The 16776-nt window shown below is 48.0% G+C and overlaps 2 long non-coding RNA genes across 2 annotated transcripts in view; both read left to right on the top strand.

Moving 5' to 3' along the window:
* Nucleotides 1–5546: 5546 nt before the first annotated feature.
* Nucleotides 5547–7447, top strand: LOC128077130 (uncharacterized). Its single transcript, XR_008204847.1, has 3 exons — nt 5547–5644; nt 5837–5963; nt 6409–7447. It is a non-coding gene; the product is annotated as an uncharacterized LOC128077130 (long non-coding RNA).
* An 8249-nt stretch (nt 7448–15696) lies between these two features.
* LOC128077131 (uncharacterized) overlaps nt 15697–16776 on the top strand; it is a 3344-nt gene continuing 2264 nt past the window's right edge. Inside the window, exon 1 of the long non-coding RNA XR_008204848.1 lies at nt 15697–16099. This is a non-coding gene — a long non-coding RNA (uncharacterized LOC128077131). The remainder of the gene's footprint in view (nt 16100–16776) is intronic.

Below are 16776 nucleotides of genomic sequence, written 5' to 3'. Positions count from 1 at the left end.
CCCCCCACACACAGTTTCTATATCTTCCCTTGGGTCCTCACATTTGAGAGAGTTGAAAACTCAGAATGGCTCCAATAGAGTGGCTGGAGCCTCTGATGCTGTCAGTTCAGAAGAACTGCTGTTCTCACAGGCCAGTGGATGATTGATCAGAGTTTTGAAAGTAAGCTGTTCAAGAGGGCTTCAAACGCCAGTGTCCATGCTGCTAACACATTTCCTGATCTTTTCCTGATCAGGGTGAATGAGGGCTTTCTCTCTTCTCCTCCCAGTGCAAACTTTTCTCCAGGGCCCAATGTCTTGCCAATGGCCCTGTCAACCTCATACAAGTTTTAGTGCTCTACTTTGATTGCACTGCCAGTTTGAGTGAATGCCAGGTACTTTAGTACAGAGAAATGAGAAGGAATGAGGAAGGGATCCTCTTTGGATGATGTCTCTGCTCCTTTAACCTCACAACTGAGCAGAACCTAGCCAAGTGCCATTGCACACGGTCCAATAGTAATCACAGAGATAATAAAGTATGATCTGTAATGATCTCCCTCTGCTGCAACCACCAGGGAACCCGGCAGGAGGCACAATTTAAGCAAGAACAAACACCAAAACTACACATGTATATATACTTTAAAAGAAACAGATTGAAGAGAACAGGGAGAAATCCATCAGAAATAGTTTTTCATTTTTAGTCAAATATTTAACTCTAACCCAATAAAATAATCAGGTCTGCTTGTCATTATTTGCCTTCATTAATAAGCTGGATATTTTTAATTCAGTGCAGAACTCTTGATTTGATGGCATCAATAAATTCCACACGGAGGGCCCCGATTTACATTCCCCGCAGTGCTTAAATTAACTGAGCTGGTGTAAATGCCTGTTCTGCACCTTGTTTGATCTTCCCAGGGTGTGGGCAGGCACCAGAATCTGGGGCCTCTTTCAAAGTGCATTGAGTCAAGAGGCAGCTTCTGCTGGAGGCTGACAGGGCTGAGGTAGGATGCAGGGGTATGAGAGGTCACCACATCCAAGCAGGCAGTTTCTCTGCTGATGCAGGCAATAGGGCAGGAGAGATAGACAGCGCTCACTAGGAGACCTACGGAGCACAGTGGTCCTCAAGGCCCTCCTTGGTGCTCCTCAGTGTGGGAGAAGAGCACAGCAGGTACCTCAGGTGTCCCTCCCTGTTTGGTGAGGCCCCTGCAAGATCTAGCACAGACATTTTGGGGCTGGAAGCAAGGGAGTGGATGCGTGTGTGGGGCCGTGTGAGGGAGGCCAGCCCAGGCAGAGGGAGGCTGAGCCAGGCAGCCTGGCCCTGCTCCCCTTCCACCCACATCTGAAAGGGATTTGCAAAGACCTCAGGACAAGGCTTCAAGACCTCCCCTTGCCAGAGATATTAGAAAGACATTAAAAAAAATAATCAGATGTGTCAGTAGAGTATGTGACAATTGCAGTGAGCTTCTGGCTGTCCTAATTTCTCTCAATTGCACCAAGCAAGCTGCTAAGCAATTCACACAGCTATCACAGTGGTAACTTGTCCGAGTCACCACATGTTAATCATTACAGGATTTTGTCTGTGCAGCATCAGTCTTGCATTAATCTACTTAAAAAACCATACCTTTCCTATTAAACATATTTTGAAAGGGAATTCAGATTGGCTTGGTGTGAATATTTGTATAAGGCTAAGAAAGCCTGGGAGAGATGATCCCAGTTTAGGGAGAGAAAAACATATTAACCTGACTTCTGCTTTGAGGTGCATTTAAAAGTCTCTGCTTAAGGACTATGGATTGATGGAGAGACATGTGGTGGGAAGAATATTAGAAAAGACGTGGGCATGCCAATAAATGCATGTGCCAGAAATGCATTATTAGTCCACCAGAGAAAGCTAAAGAAAGGCATTCCTTTATGGAAAGAGACAGTCCAGTAGCTCACACCACTAGGGAAAAAAAAAAAAAAAAGATCAAAGAAATGAACTAATTCAAGTGTCACCTCACCTTAGAATCGTAGTATCATAGAATCATTGAAGTTGGAAGAAGAACTAAGATCACCTAGTCCAACCATCCACCTGCCACTAAGATTGCCCACTAAACCATGTCACTCAGTGCCACATCTCCACAGTTCTTGAAGACCTTCAAGGATGGTGACCCCACCACTGCCCTGGGCAGCCTGTGCCACTGCATCACCACTCTGTCAGAAAATAAATTCTTCCTAATATCCAACCTGCAGCCACTCAAGGGCTGGGTATTTAAATAATCTCTATGAAGAGACTTGGGTGTACACTTCTCAACTGGCAGCAACTTTGAAAATGGCAGTTCTCAATTAGAAGTGGCTTTCGAGAAAATCTCACAAAATTACTTCCCAAAGCAACAAGAAGAATAGCAAACCCTACAGAATAATGAAAAGAAAGCAGATCAAGGTCATCGATTTCATTCTCCAGCTTAAGAGTGTGAAGATCCAAGCAAATGTGAAACAGATGGAGAATTAGGCACTGGTCTTAGTTGGATGCCTTTTGCAACAGCAGTGGTGCTTGGGCTAAAGTGCAGCGTGTTTCTGGTGGAGATGAGCTGTCTGGAGAGCAAAAGTCTATCTCACCTCCTCACAGAGAGCTGGGCCAAGAGAACTTTTGTTGTAGACTGTGTTTTGTCAGCCTAGTAACAATGTTAGTAGAGATGCTATAGCTTGCTGGCACAAGAAGTCCTACCCTGGCGCACACAGCGATCTGATGTGATGTGTCAGTGGCCCTACCTGCAGAAGACACACTGTACTGTCTAAACAGTCATACTCAATTCCTCGTCAGCCATCTGCATGCAGCTGCTGATTGTGGGAGAGGAGAATCTACCCCAGCACTCACACAGATAATGGGGCAGGAGATGGGGGCTTCTGTCTGCTCTTGGCATACACGGAGCTCTGACATGACCCAACATGGGAAGGGCAGACAGATGGCTGCTAACAGCAGGTGTCACACTGTGCAGCCACAGCTCAGCCCATCAGTTTTTCCAAGGTCAGTCATTCACAGTCTTCAAAACAACTGGTTGAAGAAACATTAAAATAAAAACAACTGATAGAAATATATCCAAGTCCAAGGATGTAAATACATCACAATCCAGCAGCAGTGTCCTAGGCTGGCAGCAAGCTCATGTTACTTAATTATGATATGTTGCATATAGCAAATGGCAGGGGACAAAAGCCCTGCTTTATTTTCACGGTGTGGAGTGGCTGTGTCTGCTTTGCAGCTGTTCAGAGCACATATATCAATGCTTCTTGGCATCCCTGCACACATGGACATACTGGGGATGTAATCAAGAGAGAGAAGCTGCGAAGGGTAAGTCCCAAAATTACCCTTGGGAAGGGCAAAACTGCCTTCTTCCTAAGGCAAGCTGATTTCCTCCTGTTTTAAGGCACATTAAAGTTCTTCAGAGGCTTGTTTTTCCCCTTTTGGTACCAGCTGCCCTTTTGCTTTGGTGCTTTCTTCCTTGTCCCCACACTGGTGCAGTGCAGGGGGAAGCAATGCCACCAGGCAGGACCCAGGGAGGAATTTGCCATTCTCATGCAACTGCAGAGCACCAGGAAAAAAGAGAAAACAACCTGGGAGCATGGAAATGAGAGTTTCCTGGAGCTCCTTCTGCCTTTAATTAAGCTCATTGTCATTTTGGTCAACTCCTGCTCTCTTTCCTTCCCTCACTCTGTCTTTTTGCCCTGAAAGTCTGTTCAGCAGACTCAACCCAGCTCTTGAAGCTCCAATTTTAATTAAAGCCATTCAGTGGCTTTGAATGACTAATGACCTCTTATCAGGGATTGTGCTACAAATAACAGGCGAGTGACCTTCCCTCCCACTCTTCATTAATACGCTATTATATTTTTATACTGCCTGCCCTGCCAAGACCCTTCTTGCTTTAAAATAACATTAGAATAGAAAACCTCCTTGAAATACATTTTAGCTAGGAGCAAAGGGCACAATCAGCGTAAAGAGGCTGATGGATGAAGACACACCATTCGTTGCAGGCAGGCCCTGAGAAACCCAGCCACAGCTGTGGTACAACTCATCGTGCAATCTTCAACAACAACAAAACAAGCCCTATAGGGCTTCTAATGTTAAATGGGGTTTCTACACTGGGTAGAGATTGCAGAATTAGAGGGCAGCCACATGGGGCCATCAGAGAAGTTGTGGGTGCCCCATCCCATGAGGTGCTCAAGGCCAGGCTGGATGGAGCCCTGGGCAGCCTGAGCTGGTGGGGGGCAAGCATATGGCAGAGGTTTGGAACTGGGTGAACTTTACAGTCCTTTCCAGCCCAAGCTGTTCAGTGATCCAATGATTAAGGGCACCACGGGAACAGGACAAACCAGGCACCTGGAGCTCAGGACTGGGGAGCTCATCCTGCTCATTCCTTAGGGAATGCTCAATAAGTTACAGTGGAAAAAGCTTTCCTAGTGGAGCTACAGAAAAGGCTGGGATCTAGAGCACAAAGAAGTTCAGTTTCCATTTTGACTGCACTGCTAGCTGTCTCTCTGAGTAGCCGCTGAAAGTTCTAACGAAGGAGATCCTTTGTCGTCCTGAGCCACTCCAGCTCAGCATGGGGAGGAAACACAGCTGAGATAAGCAGAAGTCATTGACAGGACCTTTGCCAATATCTTGACTTCTTTGTCAGGAGAAAAAAAAGAAAAAGAAGAACAACAATATCAGAAAGCAGCTTCTTTTCCCAAGGGAAGTTCCCTTTTCTGCGTGTGAGGGAACCTGACTGGGCTACCTCTGGGTAAGGGCTCCTCTGAGCTGCTCTACAGCACTTTCCTCATTGGGATCAGCTCACTTCGCCCTCCTTCCATGTTATTCTACTCCCACTAATGCTAGAAATGCAGTGTTAAGAACCAAGGCGATGTAACGCTGAGGGACACCACAGGCGTGGTGGGGATGGCTTGGACCAGATAAATTTAATAGAATTGTTAAGGTTGGGAAGTACCATTAAGTCTCAATAAGCTCCTAAGATGTGGTCTAGCACAAGAGCCTGACATCTGCCCTGCAGCTTGTTTGTCTGGAAAATCTATGGCATTTCCAAATCCACAGGTGCATTATGTGGTCTTCACCACTAATTCACACTGCTCTGTTGGCAAAAATTGAAATGAAACTAATAGGATTGTTGAACTTCATTTTAGGCTTCTTGAGCATTTTGTATAAGCTAAAAAGATAAGTGTAACACAACGGAAAGCACAACAAAAGCAGAGCAGCAAGGTCCCAGGCTGCAACAAGTAAGAATTTGCTCAAACACAACAGTAGTCATAAAAATAAAAGAAAGAAAGTAACTACTTACCTTCAGAAGACCTCAGATATGGAGAAATCCCCAACAAAATACCCTCACCTCCACTGCCAACCCTTAAATGAAGTCTGGGAAGGGGTGGATCCTAGGTCCTTGCTTTCCAGTCACCCAGTATATTGCATACACCTGAGCTCCCCTGTGTTGGCCTTGCCTTCCTACCAGGTGCTCAATCACTGCTTCAGGCCGTGACTCAGCATTTCCATTACAACAGGAAATGTTAAGTTCCTAAGATACATATAAATGGCTGAACCTTGATAGCTGCTTTAAGATATTGGTGATACCTTGAGCTCATTTGCAAATGGCCATCTTGAAGCAGTCTTCAGAGTTACCATTTTATATCATTTAAAAAAAAGGATGTAAGTAATCAAACTTAAGCTGTGATAACATAACGTTAAATCCAGAGCTCTCGGTTGAAAAAAAATATATTATATTTTCTAATGTGTATAAATGGCCAGAGATAGATTTACAGCAGTATGGCAAAGAAATCCTGACTCTTGCCAGGAACGTGAGTCCTAGCCATGATGTTCATGTTTCATACTGCTCCAGAGAGAAGAAGAATAAAGTGATGAAGAACAAGCTGCTTGACATAATGTCTCACCTGGGCACAGCCAGCTCCAGCAATGAAGCAGCTGCAGAACACCTTCATCTCCTCAGCTGTTTACAAACAAATAGCAGGTAGAGCTAATTCCTTCCATGTTGCTTGAAAGCAACTCTTCTATCGTGTCTTAAATATAAAACCCCAAACTTGCTCTTTGAAATGTGAAGTCGAGACCTGGTGCAAGGCTGCCTTAAAAAGAGCAAAAAGCATTGGTCGTTTTCCTTAAGATGATTTCTGACTGACATTTGTGCAATATGCTATTAAAACTCGAAGAACATAAGCTCCAAGCCCTCCCTGGACAACCTGTCCTAATGCTTAATCACCTTCACAGTTAGGAAGGACAGGAGTTTTTTTTTCCTTCTCAAATGCCTCATGCTCAGCTCTCCTGTTACACATTAAGCTACTTCCTTTTTTGTCCTACTCTTAGTAGCTATGGAGAGCAATTGACTGCTGCCCTCATTATAATACCCTCTTACATAGTTGAAGACTCTCATCAAGTTCCCACTTCTTTTTCTGAGGCAGGCTGACGCTGACATCTCTGCAGCACCCCAACTGTTTGCCAATACCTGCTTTTTGGGACCCCCCATTCCCGGTATCTGTGGATGGTATCCTGCTCTGAAGCAGCAGAGGGAAATGTTTCTGTGTCACCTGCAGCTGCACAGTACCCTGAAAGGCAAAGCCTGTCCTGCTCTTCAAGCATGTCATCTGCTGCCTGACTCTATGCAGGAATCGCTCTCACTGTGGCATCTGCCTCTTTGGAAGCCACGTACAAGTGAGCAGGAGGAGCACAGAGCACTGAGTTTCCCAGCCCAGATGAGTCTCAGTAGGAAAAGTATCCTTTAATTGCTTAAAATCCATCACATTCGGTGACACCTCGCTCCGGCACAAAGGAAGGCGGCATATCTATGACAACCCCTTGCTTTGCACACCTCAGCCTCGGGAGCTGCCAAAGGGACAGCATTCAGCTTCGGTGCCTCGCACTTGCTCCAATATTTCCACCTCATTCGCGTAGTGACGCTGTAGGGAGAGCGAGCAGAGCCAAGCGAGGCGAGGAAACCCTCGACTTCGGGCTGGCGGAGCCGAGCGCACGGCACCATCCCCACCTGGTGGTGGGCGCCTGCCCGGGGACGAGAGCGCTCCTGCGTAGAGAAAAAGGTTTAGAAAGGTTTTAGAGGTTTTCTTTTCCTTTTTCTTTTTCCTTTTTCCTTTTCCTTTCCTTCTCCCTAAAAATAGGAAATCTGACATTCTGGTACCCAGAGATGCTGCACAGCATGGGTGTTTCTAGATCTCACTGATCAACTCAGGGAAATAATCCATTGTCTGTAGTGGGGTGGCAGTGTAAGGCTCCTTTTTTGGGTAGCAGTTCAGAGAAAAACATATTTTTTTCTCGAAGATATTGGTCAGAATAAGAAGCATCTGCTGGAAAACCCAAGCTCACCCCTCCTGGGTGAGATGGTATAACTGCAAGTATGAAGAAGAATCAGCACCCCTAAATGCCACAGGTGGAAGTATGGCAATGTGTGAATGCAGGTGGAAACTCAGTGTCTTACTGCCACCTGCACTGTGCTGAGATGAGATCGCTTCAATCCTTCTTTGTGTGACATCATATTGTGTCTTGTCAAAAAAAAAGGCAAAAGGCACCAATCAGGAGTTTAATCACAGGGTAACTACCTTTGCTTGGAGAAGGAGAGCATGGCCAGGAGGAGCAGGAGGTGACTTCGTGCCTCCCACAGCCATACAATGGGGATGACAACCTGCAGGCTGCTCTCTCTAGGAAAGTTTCTGTGCAGGAGCAGTGGCTTTGCAACCTGCTGACGAGTTAATGCAGAACAGAGCCCTGCAGAACATAGGAGTGAGAGCATCCCGGGCTGCAGGGATAAATCACTGGGGCCAGGACTGGGCATCACAAGGCTGCCAGCTCGTAAAGGCTGAGCTCCTCCACTGGCCCAGCTGCTCACTGGGATACTCCAGAGTGAGCTGAGCTCAGCCCCATGAGTTTGCTCTTCAAAGCATTCCTGTCTTTACTGTCCAACTCACCAAATGTCTCGCCCAGCTGCACAGTGGGTTTGTGAGCCTTGTTAAGAGCTGGGTTTATTGTGCTTTCTTGAGGAATGTGCACGCCTAAGAAAGAGCTGGGAAGTGTTAACTAAGGGCTTTAGGCACTGTAGGTCGGAGGAAGCTATTTGGAAACTAACTAGGAGTAGTTAGCTCATTTCCTTATGTGAGTGAACTCTGGGTGTTTCGGTACTTTTAATTGAAGTGGATTGTCCTTTGGGTTGTGTTCTGTTGGGGAGAAAGGGGAGAGCATCCCTCATCAATCGCAGCATCAGCACTGTGGTGGTGGAAACACATCAAGTATCATTCAGGAGGCTGTGCAGATAGCCATGGCCTGTCAGAACCAAAGCCTGTAATCTGTATATTTATATTTCTGTCACCACAAATAAACACCTTTCACTAGGGCTTGTCCAGAGCCCTCTGTTGGCACATCGTGGCAGCCTTGCAGATCTAACATTGGAAATTCAGCTCCCTTTATCCTTTCCGTATTGAAAGCCAGAAAAGTTTATCTTAGTGGCCACAGCAACACCTGTATCAGGCTCAGTTGTCCTGATCATTGAATGATAGAATCCTTGAGGTCGGAAACGATCATGAAGATCATCTAGTCCATCCATCAACCCATCACCACCATGCTCATTAAGCCACGTCCCTCAGTGCCGTTTCTACCCTTTTCTTGAACACCTCCTGAGACAGTGACTCCTCCACCTCCCTGGGCAGCCCATTCCAATGCCTCACCGCTCTTTCTGATTTTTTTTTCCTAATATCCAATCTCATGTAGGAGCACCAAACCATCCCAGCCCTGCCCAAGCACAGACTCACCCAAAGATTAAGCCTTGCCCACGCTACCAGCTGTTGGAGTCCTCTTGGCAGTGTTAGGTAACTCCAAGCTGTCTTTGAAGTTCAGTTTAAACATCTCTCAAAGCCGTAATGGGTGGTGTGAATGGGAGATGCGTAATGGCCACAATAATCTCATAAAGAACACAGTGAGAAAGCTGACATAGCTGAGTGCCATGGGTTCTGAGCCACTTAGTCAATGGGCTGAATGGCCTCTGGTTTGCTCTGTCAGCTGACTGACATGATCATAAGCTCCCCATGTGCAGGCTCTGCAGAATCTCTCTTAAGCAGGGAGACTCATGGTTAATGGCATTAATTATTAGCTCTCTTCTCTCTGGGGAGAAAAGTGCTCTCTGAGATACAGATTTGTGGAAATGGAAACGTTTCTAAATGTGACCTGGAGAACTGAATGGAAATCAAAAAGGAGTTCATACTCAATCTGTGCAGAAAGGAGTAGTGGGCAGGGCAACACTCCTCTGAACGGAGACACTATGTGCATTTGTGCATATATATATGCATACATATGATGCAGTGGAGAGGACACATAATTTCCAGCAAAAAGAAAAAAACAACAACAACAACAACAACAACAACAAAATAACTTTAAAAATATGTACCATAGATAGAAGTCACTGTCACAGCGAGCTCTGCAAGCCCTGTCCCACCTTGTTCCCATTTCTGATGTCCATGCACCAAATGTCTCTTTGGTATAAGAGTTACAGAAAGGATCAGTTAGATGTGATGAGCCAAAATTGTACTTGGCATCACCCTGGGATGACAGTTTCATTTTAGCAAAACCAGATTATTTTGCCTATCTAGTAAGCTGGCCTGACTAGCATTGTCATTCCCATGCATACACACACATACCAGACAATAATCTCCTTAACAACCCACAGATGAATTCCTCAGCTTATGAATCGGCCAGAAAACACATAATTTTCCCCATCAAGGAATGTTGCTCGGCACATCTTTAATATATCACTTACACAGCCCTCAATCAACCTAAATGATTCATCTAGCAGCATCTCTTAGGTGAGGCTTTATGTGATTGAGTGGTTCGTCCCTGCTGAAAAAGCACACACCATTCAGTCCCACATATAAACTATAAAAGTTATTAATAACAAGGAATTATGGAGATAAGAGCCATGAGGGTGGCTATAGGCCCTCTGATGGCAGCTGGCCTGCTGTGAGCTCCATCAGGAGTACTCAGCCAGAATTTGCCCCCATGGGAACAGATCAGAGGCTTGCAGGCTCCATACCAACCCATGCATCTTATTTTATGTTGTATTTTACACTTTATCAGCCTCCACATTAAGATTTACTAGTGTTTCCTTGCTGCTTAGTGGTTGTAACTCAGGACGTGCTCATTGTGTCGTAGTACAGAGTTGAACCTTGAACTCAACTGCAACACAATGCAGAGTGTGAAGGAAAACTGCTCTGAGCATCAAGACAGGGAATTGCTCAGCCATGTTCCTGCAGGCCACTCATCCCTTCTTTGTAATGCCTTGAGTCCTCATCACCCACCCCTGAGATCAGATCCATAGCTGCTCATCATAGAATCATAGAATCATTAAGGTTGGAAGAGATTTCTAGGATCATCTGATCTGATCACCAACCCACCCTCACCATGCCCACTGACCATGTCCCTCAGTGCTACATCTCCAGGGTCCTTGAACCTCCAGGGATCATGACTCCACCACCTCCCTGGGCAGCCTGTGCCACTGCCTCTGTGAAGAAATGTTTCCTAACATCCAACCCGAACCTCCTCTGTTATGAGATTGAGCACCCCTTGGATGGAAACATTGATGATTGGCCTGAGGACAAAGCACAGTGAGCTGCCTGAGCCTGCCCAGCCAGCACATTGTCCATGGCACCTGGGAAGTCATTTTTCATCTGAGATATTGTCTCCCTCCAGGGCTGGCTGCTTTACGTAAGGTTCTTTGGACCCCAGACAGGCAAAATGGAGTTATAGCTCCATGTGATCTCAGCTACATTTCCCATCTCAGCATCCCAGTTTTGAGTGCAGACATGGTAACTTGGCTCCTTTCCTGTTTGGAAACATTTGTTTGGATGTTCTGAGGCTTTCTCAAAGTTGTGGACCCCTGCCATAGGGTGTTAGATGGCTTTAGATAAGAAATCTCCATAAAACTGCAAATAATATGTCTTCTGCAGTAAATCTTTCTTCTTAGGCAAGAGTGAAGTGGTCACATTGTGCTGCTCTATATCACAGCCCACCTGTTGCAAGGAAAGTGCCAAGAAAATTATACACCAGTGGGAAAGTATAGATTGCGTACATGGCTTGGGCCCAGCAAGAATCTGTGGGGCTATGGGATACACATTAAAATATCACCCCATGTCTCTGAGACTTAATTTATGAAATGGAAAGGGAATCTCCAGCTAAATGGTGACAAGCAGTGTGTGGGATCAAGCAGCATAGCCATAGCTGCTGCCCCTGCCCTGCAGGGGAAGAGGGGCCACCCATCAGACAAAGACTAACACAGTAGGAATATAAAGGTTTTAAACATCCAGCAGTGTCCTCTTCCCAGCAGGCAGGGATCACTCCGCTTCAGCACTGTACAGCAGTTGTACGGATTCCCATCTCTGGGTCCCATCTCTGCCATGTCCTCCACACCACCCATTCCCAAAAGGAACTTCTTTCACCCACCGGCGGGCTTTGCTAGAGAAGAGTCCCAAAAGGCTAAAAACCCACGTGGAGGTGTGAAAATGAAGGGGGGGGAGGGGGGGGGGGGTGATGTGCAAGCAGGTTGTGAAGCGGCTGGAAGGCACCAGCGGCGTGCAGCAGCTCTGCTGTGCTGACGGGCGAGAGCCACGAGATGGCTCTGGAAGCCAGCATTTGGGACACGGCATTTGGAACGCGGCATTTGGAGTGCAGCGGCGTGAGGAAGGCCGGGAGGGGGCCGGGTGCTGCCGCTGAGATGCTGAGTTCCGAGCGCCCTGATCCGGCTTCAGGTGTCCCTGTTCATTGCACGGAAGTTGGACCAGATGGCCTCTAAAGGTCCCTTCCAACTCAAACAATCCTATGGCTCTGTGCTGCCTGTAGGATCCTGGAAAGCCATGCAGTCTGGGTGTACCACCCTAAAATGTACCACCTCTGGTGGTTTTGCTATCTGTGCTGTTAACTGCACCCGAACACAACATGGTCCTGATGTGGCACACCCAAGGCACAGACAGGGAAGTGAATAGCTGATCCTGATGCAAAATCAGACTGAAATCCCACTGCAAAACACCTTCAAGCCCCGATCCTGCACCCCCTCAGTCACACCTCTCCCTTTCACCAGCTCCTCGTGGCTTTCAGTGAACAACAGGAGGTAGGAAAGGGTGGAAAAGGCCCGGAGAAGTGTAAAGTTGTTGTCAGAAATAAGCAAGGTGCAGCAACCAGTGACTCACAGAGTTTAGTGCCTGGGAACAAAGCTGTGCTTCAATGGACCACGTGCAGCAACAATGCGTACTGCAAACTGCAAAGCCTCTGTAGCATCCAGCTAAAATGTGTGGCAAATAAAACCCTTTGCTCACCAGTCTCAGTGCTTCTGAGCATCATCTGTCACAGGATTTGTTGTCCTTCTTACGAATCATAAGGCAGGCAGTGAAACTAATAGTAAATTATGAGGATAATGGGGTTTTTAACGAGCTGCTTCTGGTTGGGGGGTTCCTTTACAGTGACTCCTTCACTGCATTACAAATACCAGTGCTGAGCTCAGAAGCAATGTGGTGAAAAGTGCACTAGTCTGCATCTGTTTGAACAGAAGGACCTAAGTTTGCAGAAAACAGAGCTATTGTTCCATCATGGCACAGGGGCACAGGCGTTTGTATGGAGCAGGATAAGAGAAAAAGGCACAGTCCTAAGGCACCAGCAGAGGAAGGATGGCTGTCACCATACAACCAGGGCAGCTGTAGCATAGGAATGGAAAAGGAAAGGATGGTTCTGGGGCAGGCTCTGGGGCATACCCTGGGAGCACCCACAGTACCCAAGTTATGAGCTTCCAGACATTGGGAAGGGAGATGGGTCTCCCATTTCTTTCCATGCTGACTGTGAACATGGAAACTTTTGCAGAGCTGCTTTGCAGTGAGATGCATGAACCAAACCCAAAGATGATGCAGGGGCAGCTTTGCCCTTTGTTACACAAAGCCTACAGCTACCCTTATGTGTATTACTAAGTACTGATTGGGATCTGTTATTGTCAAAAATTGCAACAGATGCCAAGGTTGAGTGGGGCATTTCTTAATGATATCTGCTCCACTTCCACCTCCTAGCTCAGAAAAGTACCAGTCTCCCTCCCAAATGTGCTGTAACCCAGAAGGAAAGACCTGCTCCTAAAACAGTGTACATCCAAAGAAATATCTGCCCCAAAGAGCTGAGATCCCACTGCACATTTAATTTTTGGCTAATAATAATAACAATAAGCTGTGGACCCTCACTTGGGATCTGTCTCCCCACCTGTCTGGGCTGAGGCCTGGGGCAGCCAATGTTGGGCATCCACATAGAAGAGCCCACCCCAAACCACCCTTCCCACAGCCACAGCTTTCTGCAAAATGACAGAGTGAATGCAAAATCTCCAGAGTGAAAAGGAATTAGTAAAACCCCATATTCATGAAATATTGAGAGCTAATTATATGTGCATCGGAAACCTCTGGGGGAAGGGAGATGGAGGCCTTTCATTAGACAGTAACTGGAACTTTTTCATCATTTGTCTAACTCAGGAATGTAAGGCTGCTGTCTGGAGAGGGATGTGGGATTTGGCTGCAGGGCTGGGTGTGCAGGTGAAGTGCCATGCCAGCGAGGGTTCCATTGTACTGTGGCATGTCCTGGAAAGGACTCCGGGCTGAGCAGCTCAGCTACGGCTGGCTCCTGCCATACCTCTTCTCTTTCTGCACCGTAAGGAGCCATTGTTCCCGAACCATGATCTTTATGGGCCCTTTCCAACTTGAGATATTCTATGATTCTAGAATTTCCATTTTCCCATGCAGCCCAATGGCTCCAAAGTCTTGTTCTTTGCTTCAGACATGGTGGCACCTCTCCTGAAGAGGACAAAGCCTGCCTTCCTCCAGCTGTCTCCAGAAAGTCAATTTCCTTCCCTTTTGATCTGCTCTCTGCCTTGGTGACAGAACTGAACCGCGAGCGGTTGCCACCACTGGCCAAATTCAAGGCCGAACAGGATGGCTGCAGGAACCCCCTGCCTTCCTGCCGGGGCGGCGGGGTGGGGGGGGAGGAGGGGAAGCCACGGCCCTGGAGCAGCTCTCTCAGGGGCTCGGGGCCGTACCGTGAGCTCGGAATTCTGCTTCCCCCTCTCCGCTCCGCCCTATGCAGCCATCAGAAACCAGCAGCCCCGCGGAGCCGCTGCCTACGCGCCCCGGCCCTGGGATTTCCCCTTCGGATCCCCGATGCCATCATCTATTCCCTCCCCCACCGATCCCCCCCTCGGTATATTTTCCAACACCTTTTGTTGGGATTACAGAGCAGGAGACTGAATGTACCCGGAGCTTTAAGGAGAAACAAATGCAGGCAGGCCGTGCTCCCCCCGCTATGCCTATTTAGTGTCACGATGCGCAGATCGTAATGAACCGCCGTGATTTCGGGCTGCCGCTGATCTCAGTACCTCCTCGAATGGAAATAAACCTGAGTGAGGGGCAAACAGCCCATCGTACTCGTGCTCGGCTTTATTTACTTTTGCTCTTATTGTTATTATTATTTTCAAATTTTGGAGAGAGAGCAAGCTTTTCAATTGCTGAAATAATTGCCTGGGAGAAAGGTTTCTTAATCTGTTCATCCATTATTGACTCGGGCTGCACTATTTGGCTCGCTGCTTTTTATCGCCAGAAGATCACGTCCGGGAGTCTTTTGCATAACAATTTTTAAAGAGGACACATCCTTATATCAAAAGTGGACGTGACTCGAATTTTGCCGGCGTTTGTCCCGAAAATGACCCAATTCCGGTTACTGCCACTGGGCAGCAGTAACATCGCATCATTTCTCCAGGCGATAGACTTATTTCGCTCTCCTCTCTGCCCCTCTCACTGCACCCCTCCTCCCCCCCCTCCCCTCAAAGCAAGGCGTACTTTTAACGCTGATTATTTTGTCTCGCTGCCTTTTAGCCCCACGCGCGCTGTTTTCTCTCCCTGGGAACGGCCGAGCGGAGAGGAGCGGGACCTGCTCGGGGAGCGGCGCGGCCAATTAGCGCCGAAAGTTCCCGTGCGAGGCAAAAATTGCGCCTGCAACGAAATTTCGCTGGGAGCCTCCGCGGAGAGACAGCGGTGCAGCCCCTCCCGCAGCCCCTCCCGCCGCGATTCCCTCGATGAGGATCAAAAGATCCCCCCTCTCCCTCGCGCCCTCACATCGAAATGGTGCCGCTGCCTCTCAGCCCCACCGGTCAAGTTAATTCCGGAACAAAGGAGGACACAAACACAAAGGATCGCTCTCCCCCCCGCCTTCCTCTCTTCCCGACTTCAACTTCCTCGGTGCCCGGGCCCGGGCCGGGCCGCCCCCCCGGGTGCCAGCGCCCGGCAGAGGGGGTTGGCAGAGGGGATAGCGGGGACGAGGGGCTAGTCTCTCCTCTGGGCGTTGAAAAGGGATAAATGCTCACACTCAGGCCCGAAAGGGTAAAAAAATAAATAAATTAAAGATGGGTCATCTCCCACCCCAGGGACACGGAGCCCCTAAGGCAGCGCCTGGGGCGCGGAGGCGGAGGGGAGCATCTTCCGATGACTGCACGACTCGGGCAAACTTCCCACGCCGGTGGCAGGGAGCCCCGCGCAGCCCGTGGGTCGCGGTCCCGCGTGCGTCTCTACGGTGGGAGAGGAGCCCGGGACCGCTCCCAGCCTCGAGGTGCCCCCGCCCGCAGGGCCCCGTCCCGGAGCGCGGCGGGGAGGGCGGGGGCCGGGAGGCGGCAGGCGTTGGCCCTTTGCGAAAGTATCCCCGCTGCCTTCCTTCCCCTTCGAGCGGACGCGGGAGCCGAGAGCCGGGGAGGGAGAGAGAGGGAGGACGCGGAAAACGCGGTGAAAAACGGCCGCGGGTGCGAGGCCGTCGCCGGGGAAGGGTGAGCGGAAGACGCGAGCCGAAGCCGCTCGGCAAACTTTTCAGCCCCAGCTCGTAACGCGCTCGGCGAAGGGACGGCGGTGCCCGACCCAAAGAGGGGAAAAGCGGCGCTCGGAGACGTCCGCCGTAACTTAAAGCCGAGCGCCAGGGCGGCAGGAAGGCGCCGGGACTGCGCCCCCGGCACGGGATCCGTTGCGCTCCTCCGTGTGCTCAGCCCGGCTCCGGAGATCCTCCCGGGGAGCCGCTCTGCGGGGTCGCTCCGGGTGCTGCGAGGTAGGGGGGCGGCGGCCGGGGGGAGGGGGGCTGAGGAAGGGGCTTCGCAGTGAGCGCCTCTCTGCTCTCCTCTGTCCTTATTTCCTTCGCCCTGGTTCCTTTTTCTTTTCTTTTCTTTTCTTTTCTTTTCTTTTCTTTTCTTTTCTTTTCTTTTCTTTTCTTTTCTTTTCTTTTCTTTTCTTTTCTTTTCTTTTCTTTTCTTTTCTTTTCTTTTCTTTTCTTTTCTTTTCTTTTCTTTTCTTTTCTTTTCTTTTCTTTTCTTTTTTTCTTTTCTTTTCTTTTCTTTTCTTTTCTTTTCTTTTCTTTTCTTTTCTTTTCTTTTCTTTTCTTTTCTTTTCTTTTCTTTTCTTTTCTTTTCTTTTCTTTTCTTTTCTTTTCTTTTCCTTTCCTTTCTTTTCCTTTCTTTTCCTTTCTTTTCCTTTCTTTTCCTTTCTTTTCCTTTCTTTTCTTTTCTTTTCTTTTCTTTTCTTTTCTTTTCTTTTCTTTTCTTTTCTTTTCTTTTCTTTTCTTTTCTTTTCTTTTCTTTTCTTTTCTTTTCTTTTCTTTTCTTTTCTTTTCTTTTCTTTTCTTCTCTTTTCCTCTCTTTTCCTCTCTTTTCCTCTCTTTTCCTCTCTTTTCTTTTCCTCTCTTTTCTTTTCCTCTCTTTTCCTTTCTTTTCTTTTCCTCTCTTTTCCTTT

This window comes from Tympanuchus pallidicinctus, unplaced genomic scaffold (assembly GCF_026119805.1).
Source record: "Tympanuchus pallidicinctus isolate F22 unplaced genomic scaffold, pur_lepc_1.0 scaffold15, whole genome shotgun sequence".
NCBI lineage: Eukaryota > Metazoa > Chordata > Aves > Galliformes > Phasianidae > Tympanuchus > Tympanuchus pallidicinctus.
Note: the sequence above shows the minus strand (reverse complement) of the source record. Positions and strands in the feature narration are given on the sequence as shown.